At 44.8% G+C, this 21,300-nt stretch overlaps 1 protein-coding gene across 1 annotated transcript in view; it reads right to left on the bottom strand.

Moving 5' to 3' along the window:
* The window catches only part of TBX5 (T-box transcription factor 5), a 93,807-nt gene extending 86,187 nt beyond the window's left edge, over positions 1-7,620 (bottom strand). The window contains exon 1 of the mRNA XM_053368445.1: positions 7,386-7,620. The gene's annotated coding sequence lies outside the window, so the exon portion shown is untranslated. The remainder of the gene's footprint in view (positions 1-7,385) is intronic.
* Positions 7,621-21,300: the final 13,680 nt, after the last annotated feature.

Genomic DNA, 21,300 nt, shown 5'->3' on the forward strand with positions numbered 1-21,300 from the left:
TGCTGGCCACATGACCCTGAAGCTGTAGGCCGGCTCCCTCGGCCAATAAAGCGAGATGAGCGCCGCAACCCCAGAGTTGGTTCCGACTGGACCTAATGGTCAGGGGTCCCTTTACCTTTACCTAATAACGGGCAATGATAAAAAGAGCCGCTGAAATAAAGCTGGATGAATCGAGCCCGCATAATGAGCGAGATGAACATTTATTGGAGGAAATCCCTGGGCCAGATATGGTCGTGGTTTTCCCCCATGTGCCTTTCTCAGCTCCCTGAAAAGGAGTTTAATTTCTAGGGACTCAAAAACCCGTTCGCCTTAACGGACAAAAGTGGTCATTTCAAACAGAAAATTAAGATTTTATCACTACAGATGATACATACGAGATACACACACACGTACGCGCAGGAGGTTGCTACAGGGGTGATTTACGTGCAAGAGGTGCTTACGTGAAAGGACAGGGAGAATTGGGGTGCAGGTGAAAACAGGGGAGCAAAACAGGGTTGCAGACCACAAGAGAGAAGTAGTTTCAGAAACAGTGTTGTGAAGGTGAAAAGCGAGCTTCGTAGTTGCATGGGGTGGGAGGGGGGAACTCTAGGGGGTTAATGTGGGGGAGTGGCAGGGGGTTGGGGAGCAGAATAGCAGGGGTGCAACCGCTACTAGTGCGCGCGCGCGCGCATATACACACAGACACACGGAAACTTGCAGAATTTGCAAAGGTCAAACCGAAGCAATGGTAAATAGAATATCTTTCTGCCCTGCACATTAATGGCACGCAGAACATCTTGGCACACACAGTTCGATTGTCAGAGTTCTTCAGCTCAGCTGGGTTTACTGAACAGTATCACCCAACTAATTCAGAGCTCTCTACCCACCACCCTTTGCAAATTTAGTCTTGCATCTGAGTCATACGCATAAAGCTAACAGGACCATTAAAAAAAGAAAAGAAAGACTCGACATAATTCTGATGACAATTCCCCCACCTCCCAAAAACACAGCCCTCAACTACGTAAGCTACTATAATGGGCATTCCCTCCCTAATACCTATCGCAGATAATATGGGGGGGCTTAAAGAACAACTAAATCAATAAATCTACTAAATCAACACGCGCTACAAAAGTTGGCCTCCACATCTGGAAACTCGGGACGATTTATATGATCTCTGTCTTTTAATATCAGCTACAGGAATTGTTCCAAATGCGCTTAAGCAAATCGAAGAGAGGATGGAAAAATGAATTACACGATTCTGTCGTCTTCATTTTGCACAGCGCCTAAAACTCAGGGTGGATAGAACGTTCCTACTTTCGGGACGCAAAATCCTGCGCACGTTTACTCGGAAGTAAAGCCCATTGCGCCCGTTGGAGCGCACTCTCATAGGATCACAGGCTCAGCAATGTTTGGACGCTGCCTACCTGGTCTACGTGCCTGGGTTGTTATAGAATGGGTAATTAGGAATTTTTAGCTCTCCCTAGCCTTTTAGGACGCCCCCCAGATTTCAGGAAAGGGGTGCTAAGAAGGCAGCCTTTGAAATGAACCGCAGGGAAACGAAATATGAAAATATGAAATAAGTAATGAATAACAAAATAGAGGGGAGGTGAAACAGCAACGCAATTCTACGCACTTCTACTCGGGAGTAAGTTCCTCTGAGTTCAGTGGGCTTCCCCGCTATCCAGAAACACAAGTTTGTAAGCTGGTGGCTTCCTTTCCTTCTAGGTACAGGGAAAAGAATTATTATTATCATTATCTACTACTATTTTAATTATTACCCGCCGTTCACCAGCAGGTCCCAAGAGAGGATACGACAATTTAAAAAAATCAATTAAAAACGGTTAAAAGATGACATCCACAAGAATAGGAGTAGGTCCTGAAAACGCATATCTCAGGTACCAAAGACCAGGGTAAAAATGCCAGTCTCATCTGAGCAGTTCCACTGGGTTCCATGTGGGACTCATATTCAAGTAATGGTGCTTAGAAGGGTCGAAACCCTGGATTGCCCCAGCCCCCAAATTATGCTTTAACCAGACGAATTATCTGTATAACCCGGTGACATTCTTTGCTGACCCGACGTTCAACGTCCAGAAAAATCCTTTCCGGCGAGCAGCTCTTGGGCATAGCTGTCAACTTTTCCCTTTTTCCCTTAAAAAAAGGGAAACGTTGACAGCTATGCGCCTTGGGAGAATGTCTTTGGAGAGGTTTCAGCCGGGCGGTCTTGTTCTTCTGTTTCCCAAATTTGCAAAATTAACGCAGATGGGGGCTGTTGAGTGAAAACGGAAGAACGAAGCCGACTCTTCTCTCGGATCTCACCCGTTGCAAATTGCTAAGCAAACAAGCCCCCATCCTAAAGTTTTTTTTAAAAAAGCCGCCATCCTAAGCACGCTTGGAAATAAGCCTGGCTGCATTCAGCGACGCTTCCTCCCAAGTAAGCCTCTATAATATTGTAGAGTTGGAACTTGGGGAAATTTCAGAGAAGGGCAACCAACATGGTCAAGGGAATGGAGCGACTTCCCTATGGGGAAAGGTTGCAGCGTTTTGGGACTTGTTAGTTTAGAGCAGTGTTTTCCAAACTTGGGGCTCCAGCTGTTTGTTTTTTTGGACTACAACTCCCATCATCCCTAGCCAGCAGGAGCAGTGGTGAGGGATGATGGGAATTGTAGTTGGAGACCCAAGTTTGGGAAACACTGGCTTAGAGCAAAGGCAAGTAAGAGGCTACATGATAGAAGTTTATATGGTGATGCACGGCATGGAGAAAGTGGATAGAGAAAAAGTTCTTCTCCCTCTGTCATAACACTAGAACTCCTGGACATCCGCTGCAGCTGAATCTTGGAAGATTCAAGACAGAGGAAAGAAAGGACTTCTTCAGGCAGTGAAACAATGGGACTCGTTCCTGATGGCCACCAACTTGGATGTCCTTAAAAGATGATTAGACAAATCCATGGAGGAGAGGGCTTCCCATGGCTATGAGCCACAATGGCTATGCTCTGTCTCCAACCAATTGCTTCTGAGTGCCAATTGCTGATATTTCCTGCCACCTTGAACATTCCCACAGGTTTGGTGGAAAAACACACAATTATCATCTCATGCTTCCTGGTGTATCTTCCCATCACTGTCCTTCTCACGAAAAGTCCATGTGGGGGGCAGGAAGAGTGAGTTTGTTGTACTCGACTCCAGAGCACCAAATCCACTTTGATTGTACAACCTGATCACTGTTCTTATTTTGTGTGCACAGAAACATCAAACAGATCTCTGACTCTTTGTGGCCTTTTGTTCTCAATGTTTACAATCCTGGTCCATATTCCAACCTGTACTTGTGTGTCTCTGTGTGGTATTAGCCAACTGAAGGTAACATTTCATTTGACAACACACGCACACCATTTGAATGGTGGCACATTACCATTTGAATGGCAATGCCCAACAACCTTTGGGCATACAGCCCCCTCAAATATTTTATTGGGGGAGGGGGGAGAAACAAAGGGACCCTGGCCCCTAGGAGTTGGCTCCTATGGGAAGCTGCCTTATACTAAGCCAGACCACCAGTCCATCTAACTCAGTACAGTGGTACCTTGGTTTACAACCACAATCCATTCCAGAGATCCGGTTGTAAACAAAAACAGGTTGTAACCCAAGGCGCACTTTCACCAATGGGGCCTCCAAAAAAAGAGAAAAGGGTTGTAATCTCCCCCAAATGGGTTGTAATCCAAAAAAGGGACACGCACTTCCGGTTTGACGTGGTTGTAATCCAAAACAGTTGTAATCCAAAATGGTTGCAAACCAAGGTACCACTGTATTGCCTACACTGACTGGCAGCTGCTCTCCAGGGTCTCATGCAGGGCACCTTTCCCAGCCCTACCTGGAGACGCCAGGGGTTTAATCTGGGGCCTTCTGCAAGCAAAGCAGATGCTCTACCCCTGAGCAATGGCCCTTTCCCAGAAGCTCCTTCATCAGGGCACACTGCCGCACACTGAGCCCTCCTTCTCGCACCGCTGGAATCTGAGACAGCTACCCTTCTGGATCTTGATAGAAAAACCACATTGCTCTGCATACGTCTTGCACACACACCATTCATGCCTTAGAATCACAAGCCTCCCATTAATATCCTGGCGCTTCTGGAATTCCAATTGAAGATATTTTATACGCCGCAGGTTTCAGGGGAGGCTTTTATCTCTTCTCATTGTTGGGGTGGGAGGAGGAATGAAAGGAAAATGAAAATGAAATAAGAAACAGCCCTCTTCTCAGAATGCCCCTGGACACCGTCATGGGCTCCCTACCAACAAGGCCCACTTGTGTGGAAAAAAATCTGACTGTGTTTCCCAACCTGTTTCCCCCACCCAGCCCCAGCCTACAAAACTCAGGATGACTTATTGGGTAGGAAGGGGAAGCTGAGCTGTCCTCAATGAAAGGGTTGCACAGGCAAGGCCATTCATAATATCCTTGCTCTCCATTTGGGGAGGGTGTGGAAGGGGGAAGTCTCCAAATGAGACATTTGCCTCTCTCCAAATAGGAACACCTGCTATAGATTACCCGCCCCACCACATCACAACGAAAGCATTTTTTAATGCAAATATGAGAAAATATATACTTCTTTCCCCCTTTCGGAAGGGCATATTGATGATGATGGTGGTGGTGATGATGATGATGAAGGGACTCGGGTGGTGCTGTGGTCTAAACCACTGAGCCTCTTGGGCTTGCCGATCAGAAGGTCGGCAGTTCAAATCCCTGCAATGGAGTGAGCTCCCATTGCTCTGTCCCAGCTCCTGCCAACCTAGCAGTTCGAAAGCACGCCAGTGCAAGTAGATAAATAGGTACTGCTGTGGCAGGAAGGTAAACGGTGTTTCTGTGCACTCTGGTTTCTGTCACAGTGTCCTGTTGTGCCAGAAGCAGTTTAGTCATGCTGGCCACATGACCTCAAAAGCTGTCTGTGGACAAATGCCGGCTCCATCAGCCTGAAAGCAAGATGAGTGCCACATAGTCGCCTTTGACTGGACGTAACCGTACAGGGATTCTTTACCTTTACCTTTTTACCTATTATTATTATTGGCCTGTCATTCACCCTAAGGTCCCAGAACACTTCACAGCACATTAAAACACAATATTAAAAGCATGTTAAAGCAACTTGGAAACATAAAAATAAGGTTGGTCCCAAAACCATGCACCTCAAGTGTCAAAAGCCAAGGTAAAGAGGTGTGTCTTCAGCCTCCTCCAGAAGCTCTATAATGAAAGTACCAGATGCACCTCTGTAGGGAAGTAGTTCCACAGCTTAGGGGCCACCACAGAGAAGGCCCTTTCCTGGGCTGCACCCCCCTCCCCTGAGGAACTACCAAGGGGGACTGGTGTTGCATTTATATCTCACCTTTTTCCCCAGGTGCACAAGGGACATGGTTCTCCATCTCCCCATTTTATCCTCAAGACAACTGTGTGAGGTACGGTAAGATGAGAGGTGGAACGCACAATGAAAGCCAGTGTGGTACAATGGTTAGAGTGTTGGACAAGGACATGGGAGACCAGGGTTCAAATCCCCATTCCGTGATGAAGCTCATTTGGTGACCTCAGGCCAGTCACACACTCTCAGCCTAAGTTGCCTTGCAGGGTTGTTGTGAGGGTAAAATGGACTGGAATGGACTCCCTCAGGGGGTTGTGGACTCTCCTTCATTGGATGTTTTTAGGCAGAGGCTGGATAGCCATCTGTCATGGATGCTTTAGCTGAGATGTCTGCATTGCAGGGGGCTGGACTAGATGACCCTCGGTGTCCCTTCCAACTCTACAACTCTACTATTCTGGGAGGGGAACTATGTTCACCACCTTGAGCTCCTGGGAGGAAAGGTGGGATATAAATGTGATAAATAATAAGTATTTATTCAAGGTGTCGAAAGCCTCTTTCATTGCTTTATAATTATGTATGATATGTATGATATACAAATACATTTTTATATGAAGCAGGCTATTGTGGTTGATCATCGTCATAGCATGATTCTGTAGATAACCAAATGAACCCAGCAGGTTGGTTGGATGCCCCGAGGAGGCTACAGATCTACAGAATATTTAAAAATACAGAAGGCTACTGAATATTTAAAAATATTTTTAAAATACCCAGTGCGATGCTCTTGAAAGAAGAGAGAGATCTCTCACAGAAAAATACAGATTGAGAGGCGATGGGGAATAAAATAAGGCAGCAAGTTTAGGATCACAGTAGGGCAAAAAAAAACAAAAACAAACCACTTCTCTCCCGCTCACCCCCAAACATCGGGATTTCTCGCATTACCTAAGTTAATATTTGCTGGATGGTGAGCATGGAGCCTTGCTGAGTTTCTACGCCAACACAAGCAGCAATCTGAGCATCAACAAAATAGCAAATGGGAACACACGCATCTTATTCTTGTAGAAGATCAGCCCTGGAACAATTTTACTGGCAAAGTCTCGCCAGCCTTCCTTCCAGCTGCCCTCGGGATAGGCGTGTGTGTTTGTGTGTCTGCGGGCGCACATCTCAGCTGGTGGGCGGTGCACTCTTTTCAATGTAGCGAGCCTGTTATATACATTCATTTTGTATTTCAATGTACATCCCGCCTCTCAGCAAATTCATTTGACTGATCTCCGGCCGGGTAAGCAAACAGAAGTTGACTGAAGCAACAGGATCACGAATTAACACCACGGATTTAAATGCAACAACAATGCAAACGAAGCGCTTATGTTTACTGTCATAGACACCGCCACACCCTCACGACTCCAGCTCAGCAAAATGGACTGGAATGGACTTCCTCAGGGGGTTGTGGACTCCCTTTCATTGGATGTTTTTAGGCAGAGGCTGGGTGGCCATCTGTCATGGATGCTTTAGCAACAAGCAAACTGCACCAGTGCCATGGGCGTACAGGAGGACATCTGCTCCCCTAAACCAAGTAAATAAATAAAAATACTTAACTAACTGACCAATTGTGTCGCAGTCTCGCAGGTTACTCGGTTCTGCCTCCCCCCCCCCCCGCCCCATAAAGCCTGCCGCTCCAATAAATCCTGGCTATGCCCGTGACCAGCACCTTTAGCGCGTGCCGAATCCGACCACAGGACCAAAGGAAGCTGCCTTCTCCCGACTCAGATCACAGGTCCATCTAGCGCAGTTTTGCCTACACTGACTGGCAGCAGCTCGCCAGGGTTTCAGGTAGGAGACAGCCCAGATGGCAGCGGCGCATAGACCCCCAGAGGACATGGGGCTTGCAAGGAATGCTCCCCCTTCCTCCGCCCCTCCACTGCCCTCCCCACCAAGCACGCTGCCTGTCTAAGCCTAGACTGGAACCGTCTCCAGGGTCTTCTTTCTGCCAACAAGCCATCACTCCTCAGCCGCGACTCGGGTGTCCAGACCCGCCTCGCCTGCGACCCAACGCCCCCTTCCAAGACGGAGAGAGCTTTACCTCCGGGACAGGAAAGCACCGCGGACCCGCGACGCCGAGGTGAAGGAGGACCCACCGCTTCCCCTCCTGACAGCCGCTCCGGCTCGCTCCTTCCTTCGGCCCCTCTTCCGGCTGTAACGACCAGGGACCCTGCCCGAGGAGGTCTTGGCTGATAAGGGGGTCTCCCAGCCCCTCTCTCAGCCTAGCGACCTGCAGCGACCGCGCAGCTCCACCACGGGACCACTGAGCCGCCGCTCCAGGACAGCGGGACGGAGACGTCGAGGCGCTTCTGGCAACAATCACTTCACACGAGCGCCCGCATTCCAGCTTCGTTGCGCTGGACGCCCCACTGCCCAGCTCCAAGTCACACCTTCTGAGGGGTTGCTGAGCTCTGGGCGGCGGGGAGGGGCTGCTGGTTGGGAACCGATTTCTGCCAACCAGGCCAATAATTCTATGTGAACAGAAATCCCTTCTTTCTTTCTTTCTTTCTTTCTTTCTTTCTTTCTTTCCTTCCTTCTTTCCTTCCTTCTTTCTTTCTTTCCTTCCTTCCTTCCTCTTCTCCTTCCTCCTCTTCTTCCTCCACTCCTTCCCCTCCTCATACTCCTTCCGCTTCTTCTTCCCCTTCTCTCTCTCCTTCCCTCCCTCCTCTCCCTCCCTCATTCCTCCCCTTCCTTCCTTCCCTCCTTCCTTCCTTCCTTCTCCCCTATCACTTGAAGATCTATAGTGACAATACAGACGAGAGGCTTGTAAGTTTTCTATTTTTCTCCTGAGAACTTTGGTTGGACCAGCATCATACAGATGAATCTGGGAATCGCTTTTTTTTGCTGGGGGACGACGACTTTAATAAGTGGTATTATAAAATAGATCAATAGATGTCAAAAGAGGCTGAAGTTTCTAGATGTCTCTCTGTCTCACCACCTCACAAGGTTGTTGTGGGCATTAAGTAGGGATGGGCAGAACCATTCACACACCCCTGAGCTCATTGGAGAAACAGATTGCATGCAAATGCAACAGATAGATAAAAGGTAAAGGGACCCCTGACCATTTGGTCCAGTCATGGCTGACTCTAGGGTTGCGGCACTCATCTCGCTTTACTATCCGAGGGAGCCGGTGTACAGCTTCCGGGTCATGTGGCCAGCATGACTAAGCCGCTTCTGGCAAACCAGAGCAGCGCACGGAAACACCGTTTACCTTCCCGCTGGAGCGGTACCTATTTATCTACTTGCACTTTGAGGTGCTTTCGAACTGCAAGGTTGGTAGGAGCAGGGACCGAGCAACGGGAGCTCACCCCATCGCGGGGATTCAAACCGCCGACCTTCTGATCTGCAAGTCCTAGGCTCTGTGATTTAACCCACAGTGCCACCCACGTCCCAACAGATAGATAGAAGCTCACAATAATCTGCCCGCTATTGTAACTGCAATGAAAGAAGTACCACAAAATATTAATTCACATGCCATAATTTCCTATAGAAAGCCCACGACTCTGATGTAATTACAATGATCACACTCCAATGATATATTCCAGAAGCCAGGCAAAACCATTTGACTACTAAGAGCAGGATCAGTGAAGACCATGACGTGGCAAGAGTCCTGAGGACCAGGCCTGAGGTTCTACACTCCTGATCCATGCTGGAGTCCTCTCTTCTAGGAGCAAGTTTGGGACACCAAGATGGAGATCTGACACCGGGTTACATTCCTCTGCTTCTTTACATTGTTCATTACGAATAGTTCTGAAGAATTCAGAACCAGCATTTGTTTACACTGACGTTTTCTTGGAAACTGTTTGTAGCATTTTTGCCAAATGAGACTTTTCAGTCCATTTAAAGTTTGTTTTATTGTACTGTAATTTTAAAGTTTGTTTTATTGTACTGTAATTAACATTAAAAAATAACAAATAACCATCATCATTATATAGCAGTGTATCCCAATGTAGTGAATGATATGCTAATCATTTGCTAAAGCAAGCATCTGGTAGGCACGCCCCTGCCAACACATGTTTTGAATAAGAATAATAAAAAAGAGCTTTTAAATTTGAATTTTGCAAACTTTCTATGCCGTCAGGGGTTTCCCTCCCCGCAACTTGCTCTTACAGTGGCCAACCAAACACCAGTGGGAAACCAGCAAACAGGATCAGGGCACAGGGCAGTATCCCCACACCTGCGATTCCCAGCACTTGGCATATTGCCTCCATCCCCAATTCCACTCTTTCCACTCATCATCATAATTTACTGCATGATTTATTGGGCCACACTTTTCATCCATTAAAATGTTTTAATGAATTACAGTGGTACCTTGGTTTTAGAACAGTTTAGTTTATGAACAACTTGGAAATAGAACGCTGCAAACCCAGAAGTATGTGTTTTGGTTTGTGAACTTTGCCTTGGAAGCAGAACATGTTCCGCTTCCTGTTGAGTGTGTTCCATTTGTAAATTGAGACTTCCGCTGCTAATCAGAGGCTTCCTGTTGTGTCTGTTGGCTGTTGAGTCCCAAGCACCCACGCAAGACAGAGGTGATATTTGGAGCTTCCGTTTTTGCTAATTTTTTCCGTTTTTGTTTGTGTGGCTTTTTCGTTCTTTTGACTGTGACTTGTTCTTTGTTTTATGGGACTGACAAGTGACTGCGGCTTGTGATTTCGTTTTTGTGACTTGTTTTTGTGACTGTGGAACTCAGTTCAGCTACTGATTGATTGATTGATTGATTGATTGTGTGACTGCAAAAATGGAGAAAAGCCCCCCCATCCAAACAATGACTAGCATCAGTGCACGTAAGAAAAAATAATAATTTTAATTGTTATCATCTATAATAATAATAATAATAATAATAATAATAATAATAATAATAATAAATTTTATTTATATCCCGCCCTCCCCAGCCGAAGCCGGGCTCAGGGCAGCTAACAACAATAAAACAGTACAAAAGTACAGCACAAACAACACTCTAAAATCATTCATTATAAAATTAATACTGTCTTATTTATTTTATACTGTAGTACATTGATTATTAGGGACGCAGGTGGCGGTGTGGGTTAAACCACAGGGCCTAAGACTTGCCGATCAGCCTGTGATGGGGTGAGCTCCTGTTGCTCAGTCCCTGCTCCTGCCAACCTAGCAGTTCGAAAGCACATCAAAGTGCAAGTAGATAAATAGGTACCACTCTGGCGGGAAGGTAAACAGCGTTTCTGTGTGCTGCTCTGGTTTGCCAGAAGCAGCTTAGTCATGCTGGCCACATGACCTGGAAGCTGTACGCCGGCTCCCTCAGCCAATAAAGCGAGATGAGTGCCGCAACCCCAGAGTCGGTCACGACTGGACCTAATGGTCAGGGGTCCCTTTACCTTTACCTTTACATTGATTATTGCTTTCATTTCATGACTCAGTGGTCTCATGAGATAGTACAATTAATGTTAAATTGCTGTTTTAGGGTTTTTTTTTTAAAGCCTGGAACATATTAATCCATTTTGCATTATTTTCTATGGGAAAGCACACCTTGGTTTTAGAACGCTTTGGTTTTGGAACAGACTTCCAGAACGGATTAAGTTTGGGAACCAAGGTACCACTGTATTGCTTATTCAATTTATTTATTTATTTAACAGTAATTATTTACCGCTTAATGGTGGTATACCATGAAACAGTTTTACTTAAAACAATATAAAAATATTCATAAGAAAATTTTTAAAAATTGAAATAAAATGTCTAAAAGCACGTAGACATAATGGGTTGTATTTCATGTTCTGGTCACCACATCAAAAAGGATATTGTAGAGTTGGAGAAGGTTTCAGAAAAGAGCAATGAACACTACTTATTATTATTATTATTATTATTATTATTATTATTATTATTATTAGAAACTATATACTGCCCTATACCCAGAGGTCTCACAGAAAAAATCAACATAAAAACCACAATATATATAATCAAAATACAAACAACAACTCAATAACAACCCCTCCCCCCCAAAAAAGGAGACACATTTTTAAAGGGCATAGGATGTCAATCAGATTAACCAAAGCCCTGGTTAAAAAGGAACGTTTTTGCCTAGTGCCTAAAGGTGTATAATGAAGGCAAACTTCCCTGGGGAGAGCATTCCACAGATGGGGAGCCACTGCAGAGAAGGCCCCTTCTCGTATTGCCACCCTCCGGACTTTTCGACATGAACAAGGAGATGGAGTAACTCCCCTCTGAGGAAAGATTGCAACATTGGGGATTTTTATTTTATTTTTTTAGTTTAAAACAGGGTTCCCCAAACTTTGGACTCCAGCTGTTTTTTTATTGCGGTTCCCATCATCCCTGACCACTGGTCCTGCTAGCATAGCAGTCCTAGCTAAAAGCTGGTCAAACAACGAAGGAAGTGAAAAAGAGAGAGGTGTGCTGCATGACTCGTCCTTTTGTTACCTGGACAGGTTAGGTCATGCCTACCTTCTATCACATGCAAAAGGAAGGAAGCTCCAGCCAGGAGGTACGGGAAGTTTCAACTGGCTGGACCAAACATTCCCTCGCATGTCTTCTCTAGCATTACAAGGAATGCTGTACTTGACTGCTCCCAGGGGATTACAGATTTGCCCTAAGAGAACAAGGGAGGGGTTCATGGTGAGTTCCGGCACCACTTTTTCTAGAAAACAGCAGTGGTCATATCCATGGTAGACCCATTGAAATGGTTGGGAATGACTAACTTAGGTCCAGTACTTAGGTCAGTAGGTTTTTCCTGAGAAAAACTTGGTTGGATATAACCCAACACAATTTATCAAACTATGTTGTTGTTGTTGTTGTTGTTGTTGTTGTTGTTGTTGTTGTTGTTGTTTAGTCGTGTCCGACTCTTCGTGACCCCATGGACCAGAGCACGCCAGGCACTCCTGTCTTCCACTGCCTCCCGCAGTTTAGTCAAACTCATGCTTGTAGCTTTGAGAACACTATCCAACCATCTCGTCCTCTGTCGTCCCCTTCTCCTTGTGCCCTCCATCTTTCCCAACATCAGGGTCTTTTCCACAGAGTCTTCTCTTCTCATGAGGTGGCCAAAGTATTGGAGCCTCAGCTTCACGATCTGTCCTTCCAGTGAGCACTCAGGGCTGATTTCAAACTATAACAAACTATAGATGAAATCAAACTTTAAAAAAGTAGTAGACATCATGAAATTTACACTAAGCATTGGGACACTTCATAGCCTTAAATGTGCACAAGGGAATGCTGGAAAAGAAGGATTCCCTTCTCTGACTGGCTCCCACACAGTTAGCAGGAGGGTGTGATCACATGAGCAGCGAGGAAAGCAGCAGGGGAACAAGTGATTCAAGTTTATAAACATCCATCTCTAGTAATGAGCCCTCTAGGAAGAAATGAAAAATAGCCAAAGTCTGGTAAAGTCAATTAAGCTGATTTTAAATAAGAGGTTACTCCGAGAGGCCAAAAGTTAACATGTAAAAGGCTTATTGCAAGAGCTGTAAAAGAAAAAAAGAAGAAGAAATAATAATAAAAATGGCACTGGAGTATTTGAAGACATTTGGTTGCTATTATAGACAAATGGAGCTAATAGGGCAGGCTTGCTGGAAGGAGCTGGGCATCTTAGATGGATGCCTTGAAACCAGAGCCTGCCAGATTCTGGGATTAAATAATTCCAAATGGCCCATTATGAAGCGACCAACACACCGCAATTGTGGTTGGCCGTAATGAAAATATTTGAGTGGAGCAATCATTAGCCCCGAATGCCACAAAATGGGGGGGGGGGGTATCACTCCACCCCCTGTTCTCTTTTCAACTTGCTTGATAATTCACAAGGAAGCTTTATGATAGGAATCCTTGTGATGTCTTCAGGGGAATAGGCAATTATCACCAATACACTCCATTTTGCAAATTAGTGGGCGGAAGAGATGGGTATAGAAGAATGCAAGGGTAAAGTAATTGGGAACTTAGACTGGGTATCTGAGACACTGAGGCCAGGATCTGGCCCCAAAAGAACAGAAGAAGAGCCTGCTGGATCTGGCCAACCAAATACCTATGGGAAGCCCACAAACAGAAGCTGGGCACAAGATCACACTCCCTTCCTGTGGTTTCCAGCGACTGGTATTCAGAAGAATTGCTGACTCCAATTGTGGAGGCAGGGCAAAACCATCATGGCTCATAGCCATCAATAGCCCTCTCCTCCATGAATTTGTCCAATCCTCTTTCGAAGCCATCCAAGTTGGTGGATCTTAGTGCCTCCTGCAGGAGCAAGTTCCAGGGGCGGAGCAAGGTGGGGGGGTGGGGGCGGTTCGCCCCAGGTGTCACCTCTGAGGGGGGTGACAAAATGCTGTGTAGCAAACGTCTGTGAGAGACACTTTGGCTTTGGTGCATGTGGTATTCCTGCTGCCAAAACAGTCCATCTGCTGGCTCCCCCTCCTTGTTGCTCAACAGCTTTGGCTCCCCCCAAAAAACTCAACAACTTTGGCCCTGCACAAAAAAAGCTCAACAACTCTAGTCAATCCAATGGGTAGATCATTGCCAGTTTTTTAAATAGTGGGAGTAGACTGCAGTCTCTTGGGACATGCCTGCTATAAATAAAATAACACAAGCCAAAACACAAGCCAACCTGTAGATTTAAGTATCTATCCACAGTCGCCTACTTGTTACCAGAGGCCCAGAATCCACATTCCTTTGTAAGAAAATATGAAATAAAGTCAAACCAAGTGAAAAGAAATTTTCCACACCGGGTACCACCTGACCTTGCTACGCCACTGGCAAGTTCCTTTGTTTAACTATGTGCTGCATGACAAAAAAGTGATTTATTTTATCTGTCCTGAATCTTCCAACCTTCCATTTCATTGAGTGACCATAAGTTCTTGTGGTAAGAGAGAGGGAGAAAACCTTTACTCTATCCACTTTTTCCATGCCATGCATTGTTTGACAAATTTCTATCATGTCACTTCTTCCTTACCCTTCTCCTAAAAAATAAATAAAAATGAATTGCAATGCCTACCTGCTTTTTAAAAGCAGGGAAACGCTCCTCTCTTCCATCTAAATGGAAAAGCAGCTAAGAGTCACTGAACACTTTCTCAGACATGATCTCCCCACTTGCTGACCCTGGAGAACCAGTGTAATGCCATGATCAGAGTTTAGAGAAAGAGACCTAGGTTCAAATCCCTGCTCAGCCACGAGCATAAACCTTACGTGTGGAAAATCCTTAGTTCAGTGCATGATATCTTCAGACAAGGAAAGACTCATGTCTGAAATCCTCCATTCCTGAGTCACACAGAATAAGGTCTTCTCTGTGGTGGAGTCATGCTTATGGAATTGCTTCCCAAGGAAAACCCAACAAGGAGAGGATATTTGTGCTTGCTTCATTCCTTGTTGGGACGCGGGTGGTGCTGTGGGTTAAACCACAGAGCCTAGGGCTTGCTGATCAGAAGGTCGGCGGTTCAAATCCCTGCAACGGGTTGAGCTCCCGTTGCTCGGTCCCTGCTCCTGCCAACCTAGCAGTTCGAAAGCACGTCAAAGTGCAAGTAGATAAATAGGTACCCCTCCAGCAGGAAGGTAAACGGCGTTTCCGTGCGCTGCTCTGGTTCGCCAGAAGTGGCTTAGTCATGCTGGCCACATGACCCGGAAGCTGTACGCCATCTCCCTTGGCCAATAAAGCGAGATGAGCACCGCAACCTCAGAGTCAGTCACGACTGGACCTAATGGTCAGGGGTCCCTTTACCTTTTACAGTCCTTGTTACTGTGCCACCATAATGCCTTCTCAACCTGTATATTTGTAAGCACATATAATTACAAAGGGCATTGCAAAAGCATGATAGATTGGAGAAGGATACCTATCATGCTGCTTCATCTTATCCACATTGAAGTAAATCCGGTAAGTCCAACTGAGTCCAACAGGACTTAATCCTACGTAAATATGAATAGGGTTGCTAGCTTGCAACTTTAGTCTGCTGTAGCTTAAGCATCAAAGAGTCTTGGGGCACCTTAAAGACTAAGGTGCCCAGATTTATTGTGGCTTGAGGTGTGCACGAGGTGTAATCTTACTCTGCAAAACCATCTGTACAGAATCCTTTGATGTGCACTTGAAAAGTATTTAGAATTTTTCGAAACAGCCCTTTTGTTCTAAGTAGGAACAAAATGGTCCAAGGGCTGTTCTTTGCTCCGCCTACTTGGTTTTTGGGGACGGAAAAAAAATCATTTCAGTTGAACACATAATTAACCAGATGAAGAATATTTTCCATTTTCTCTTTCTCGAGAAACTTCTCTGCTTCTCAGTGCATTTTGTTTCACAGAGTTGCATTTGATGAAAAATAAAATGGGAAACCATAATCTAGAGAAGATGGACACAACCAGCAATAGTAATAACTACTGTACAGTTTCTGCTGCTAATAACAGCACTATTACTGCTAAGAATAATAACAGTGCTATTGCTATTGCTATTACTACTACTAATAATAATAATAACAGCATTATTACTACTACTAACAGTACTGTTACCACTACTTTGGTAATATCACTAACAATTAATAATAGTTTTATATTGATAATATCATTAGAAACAAGCAGTTGGTGAAGAATACAATTGAGCTACTAACAGCAAAACAATTGCCTGTATAAATACACATAACGTGTTTGTAGGTAGTGGTGCTGTCAGGTAGAACTGGGCAGTGCCGGATTTACGTATAAACTAAACAAGCTATAGCTTAGGGCCCACTCTTTATTAAAGGGGGGAAAAACCTGGATGTACATTTCCAAAATATAAGACAAAAAACAAATAAAACAAAACCCATGTTTGCATTATTAAGGTTGTTATGAATAAAAAATATATTTTAAGTTAGAGCTTAATAATGATTTCACTATTAATATACTTCTTCTTAATTGTATTTCACTATTAATATACTTCTTCTTAACTGTATTTAAGTTCAACAATTACTTTGATAGAATACATATTTTGTTATGTGCAAATGCCTTTAGATACCTATTAGGTCCATAAATTACCATATAGCATATATTCCACACAAAAAACAGTGACAATTTGTTGTTGACTAAGGACAGCTGGACATATAAAGGGCCCCATTACCTTCAGTATCTTAGGGCCTCATCAAACCTAAATCCAGTCCTGGTATATCTATATATCGTCCCAAACAGGTTTGAAGTCCATATCGTGACACTGGTTTCATAATTTTTGACCTGGCAATATATTGTGAATCATGATGTGCGTTAGGGATGAGTGATGTCTGGCTTTCAACATTGTGATATATATTACCAGCTAAACATCGTGATACACCACTCTATCATGATGTCCAAAATAAGGAGATAACTATGGAGAGGTGAAAAGGGTAATGCCCTGGAAACTGCTACTGCTTAGGGGTCTAAAACTGATACCTTTAACATATCGTTACAACTGCTATTTTATAGTACAGAGCCACAGGGACGGAAGGAACCATGTGTGAAGCGATTGTTGGTTTCACGGTTTCCCCCACATCACGATTCCCCCCCCCCCGATAGCACATGCACACATCGTGGTTCACAATACAATGGTACCTCGGGTTACAGGTGCTTCAGGTTACAGACGCTTCAGGTTACAGACTCCGCTAACCCAGAAATAGTACCTTGGGTTAAGAACTTTGCTTCAGGATGAGAACAGAAATTGTGCTCCGGCGGCGCGGCAGCAGCAGGAGGCCCCATTAGCTAAAGTGGTGCTTCAGGTTAAGAACAGTTTCAGGTTAAGAATGGACCTCCGGAATGAATAAGGTCTTAACCTGAGGTACCACTGTATATTGCCATGTTGAATATTCTGAAATTGTTACAAATTTTTGACAATGTGTTGTTACTAATTTTTGACAACGTATCAATATCTGGCCCAGCCCTTTTTTGTGTGTGATGCAAAAATCATGATGCGTGGGGAAATGTGAAGCCAATCAAAGCCTCTACATAGTTCCATCCTTATTTCAGACACTGTGATATATTGGTATATAACAATGTTTAGCTGGTGCTGTATCATGATGTTGAAAACCATATACGGCCCAGCCCTACTGTCAGGACAGGACTTGGGGGGAAGGGGAAGTTCAGTGTTCTATTCAGAAGAATGAGCAGGAAGCTCCCCAGTCGCAGGAGGGCAGTGCGGCCCCCAGACCCTTTTGACTATCTTGTCTGGATAACACAGATTCTTCACCTCTCCAAAATCAATGATATTACTTCCCCCTTCGCCCTGTTGCAAAGCCCCCCTTAGGAAATGTATTCATTAAAAAAAAGAGCTCTCTTTCCACCACATCTGGGCCTCAAAGCAGCTTACAAACAATAAACACATGCTATTTTGATGGAGGAGGGTCAAGCATATACCATAAATTTAGGCTAGCACAATTCACCATTAAAAAGTGGCCCGTTGTCTTAGTGCAACAAGCCCACTTTTAAAAAAAGACACAGACTTTATGTTGTTAGGAAAGTGATGCAGCAAAAAGTTGGGGAGGAACAAATGATCCAAAAGCATATAAACACCCCGGAAGCAAATCGCGATGGTTTCAGGATGAACACTCACTGCTGTATAACCTCCCCACAAGCAAATCATAAAGCAGAATAAAGATCAGACATAGTCTAACCTCTGCACAAACTTTGTGGAAGCAAGACAGGATGCATGCACAATAAACATGTCACCTAGAAGAGCCCTTTCTTCCTGGATTTGATAGCAAAATAGTTATGGTTTCAATCAATCAATCAATCAGTCAATCAGTCAGTCCGTCCATCCGTCAGTCATTTATGACACAGTCACAGACCTGTAAAAAGTTGTGCCTGTCATCAGGGGTAAATTCCTGATAGAAAAATGAACATTTGAAAGTAGTGGTTGTCTCTCTAGATCAGATAATTTTTGACTTTGGGTTCTGCCAGCACGTTCTCACTCAGATTGGTCCTGTCCACACACCAGCACCATGTCAGCTATTTGCTCAAATTGAGGCCTGAGGCAGGTAAGGCACCCACTGTCAAGGGAGACAGCTTTGGTTGTGAAGGCAAAGCCACCAGCTGCTCCACAAGGTCAACACATAGAGAGATCTGTTGACGTGCTGAATGCCAGGCACATCTCAGCAAAGCTACTGAAAGCCCATTTCATCCACACAGATGTCCTTTTTGTAAAAAATGGTGTTTCTGTCCCTTGCCGGAGCGGCTGCTGGTGAGCCTAGATTAGCTGTCACAAGTGGACAAGGATGAAGGATTTCCACCCACACTCTTCCATGTCTCTCTTTATAGATCTGGTGGACAGAGTCCTACAAGGACACGATATCTGTCATTGTGGGGAACCAATCAGCAAAAGTTGCAGCATTTGGGACTTTTTAGTTTTGACAATGTGGGAATGTTGTAGTTACTGGGAGAGGATATATTGATTAAATATTATCTTCCCCAATTCACGCTAGTGAGTCATACAGCAGAGTTCATTCGCCCAATATATAGCGGGAAGCTAGTTGCTAGATTCGTTTGAATCTCTATACTTAAGCAATCCAATCTGGCTTTGCTCAGATTGGATTTTGTTCCTGGTAAGACCCCCTTTCTCCCTCCTAAAAAGAATAAAGACACAAGAAGCTTCTTTTAAAAGTAACAAGAAGTTTACTCACATTCAGTTCACAGTTGGATCCCTGAAGGCAGGCTTTAGCTTGTAGTTACAAATACAGTGGTACCTCGGGTTACATACGCTTCAGGTTACAGACTCCGCTAAGCCAGAAATAGTACCTCGGGTTAAGAACTTTGCTTCAGGATGAAAACAGAAATCGTGCGGCGGCGGGAGGCCCCATTAGCTAAAGTGGTGCTTCAGGTTAAGAACAGTTTCAGGTTAAGAACGGACCTCCGGAACGAATTAAGTTCTTAACCCAAGGTACAACTGTACAGTGTGGCTTGCTTACTTGTAAGGATGCTGCTGACAGAGATCCAACAGTGCAGTCCAAGAGAAGAAAAGGCATCAAAAGTGAGGAAGCATCAAGAGAGGAAGGTGGCTGCATGACTGGACCTTTTGTGGGGTCTGCAAGGGTCACGCCCACCTACCTGGTCACACGCAGGGGGAGGATGCTCCAGCCCAGGTGTAACAGGAAGTCCAACTGGCTGGATCATCATCCCCTTGTCTGTGTCCACTCTAGGCAAACAAGAAATGTTGTATTTTGACTGCTCCAATGGATTACATTCCACAGACAAAAATGGAACTAAGAGGTGACGTGATGGAAGTTTATCAAATGATGCACGACACAGAGAAAGTGGAAAGAGAAAGCTTTTTTCTTCCTCCCACATAATTCTAGAACTCATGGACATCCAATGAAGCTGAATGTTGGACGATTTGTTGCTGTTGTTTAGTCATTCAGTCGTGTCCGACTCTTCGTGACCCCATGGACCAGAGCACGCCAGGCACTCCTGTCTTCCACTGCCTCCCGCAGTTTGGTCAAACTCATGCTGGTAGCTTCAAGAACACTATCCAGCCATCTCGTCCTCTGTCGCCCCCTTCTCCTTGTGCCCTCCATCTTTCCCAACATCAGGGTCTTTTCCAGGGAGTCTTCTCTTCTCATGGAAGATTTAGGACAGATCAAATCAAGCACTTTTTCATGCGGTGCATCATTGAACACTAGAACTCACTCCCACAGAAGGTGGTGATGGCCACCAACTGTGGGAATGTTCAGGGAGGCAGGAGAGGATATATTGTTTATTGATATCTTTCCTAACTTGCATTAGCAAGTTTCTTTACTTAGCAGAGTTTACATTCCCCTTTTACATGCACAGCAGATAGCTGGTTGCAGGCTTGTGTAAGCCTCTGACTATACGCAATTCGATCAGGCTTGTCCAGATTGAAATGTGTTCTAATATTTTCCTTGAATCCCTCCTAAAAGAATAAAGACACCACAGTCTTATTCATAAGTAAATAAGAGAGTAAGTAATCAGGCAGAGCACAGTGTGATCCCTGAAGGCTGACTTAGTTACAAATATGTACATGTGGATCTACCCCATATGGGGAGTTAATCTCAGTGACTCCAGACTGGCAGTTACAGCAGTTCACATGGCAAAAGGAAGATGGAAAAGAGAGAGTGTGGCAGCATGCCTTGTCCTTGTTACCTGGACAGGTAAGGTCACACCCACCTCTAGTCACATGCAAAAAGGAAGAATGTTCTAGCCCAGGAGGAAACAAGAAGTTTTGACTGGCTGTACCAAACATTGCCTTGCATGTCCATTCTAGGAAAACAAGGAATGTTGTACTTTACTGCTCCCAGTGGATTACAACATGGACAGCAACAAAAGAGAATTAGACATATTCATGGAGGAGAGGGCTGTTGATGGCAACTAGCTGGAGACAGGGACCTTGCTGCAGAAATAGAAATGGGTATTTGAACACTCCACAACCTTCGACCAGCACACCACTGTACCTGTGCAAGGCCCTCTCTAGCAGAATACAATGATAACTTGGGTGTATAAGGGGTGAGATGACATCATAGGTATCCTGGTCCTGAGCTGTATAAGGTTTTATACACTAGTGCCAACACCTTGAACTTGGCCTCGCAGCTAATTGGCAGCCAGTGCGATTCTTTCAGCTGTGGCTTAACATGTTGGTAGTATTCTCTCTTAGAAAGCGGTCTAACCACTGCATGTTTCTTATGGGTCTTAACTGATTAAGGCCATTTATCCACTTATCTAAGAGTAAAGCCCGTTGAACTCACTTCTGAATGCACATGTATAGATTGTGCTGTGTCAGTCTGCAGTCCCAAACACGCTTTCTAGGGAGCGAGTCTTCTTGAACACAATGGGAATTACTTCCTAGTAACTGTGAATAAATTTGCATCTGCAAAAATAGATATCTATATTTCTAATGAATGAAAACTACACTTTATCTGGGGGTGGGGGATAGCCAACTAACAGGATGCTCCTCAGCATGTCGACTAAGAAGTGGTGTGGTGTAGCAGTCAAAGTGTCATACCAGGACCTGGGAGACCAGGGTTCAAACCCCCACTCAGCCATGAATGAAACTCACTGAGTGT

Source organism: Podarcis raffonei, chromosome 16 (assembly GCF_027172205.1).
Source record: "Podarcis raffonei isolate rPodRaf1 chromosome 16, rPodRaf1.pri, whole genome shotgun sequence".
Lineage (NCBI taxonomy): Eukaryota > Metazoa > Chordata > Lepidosauria > Squamata > Lacertidae > Podarcis > Podarcis raffonei.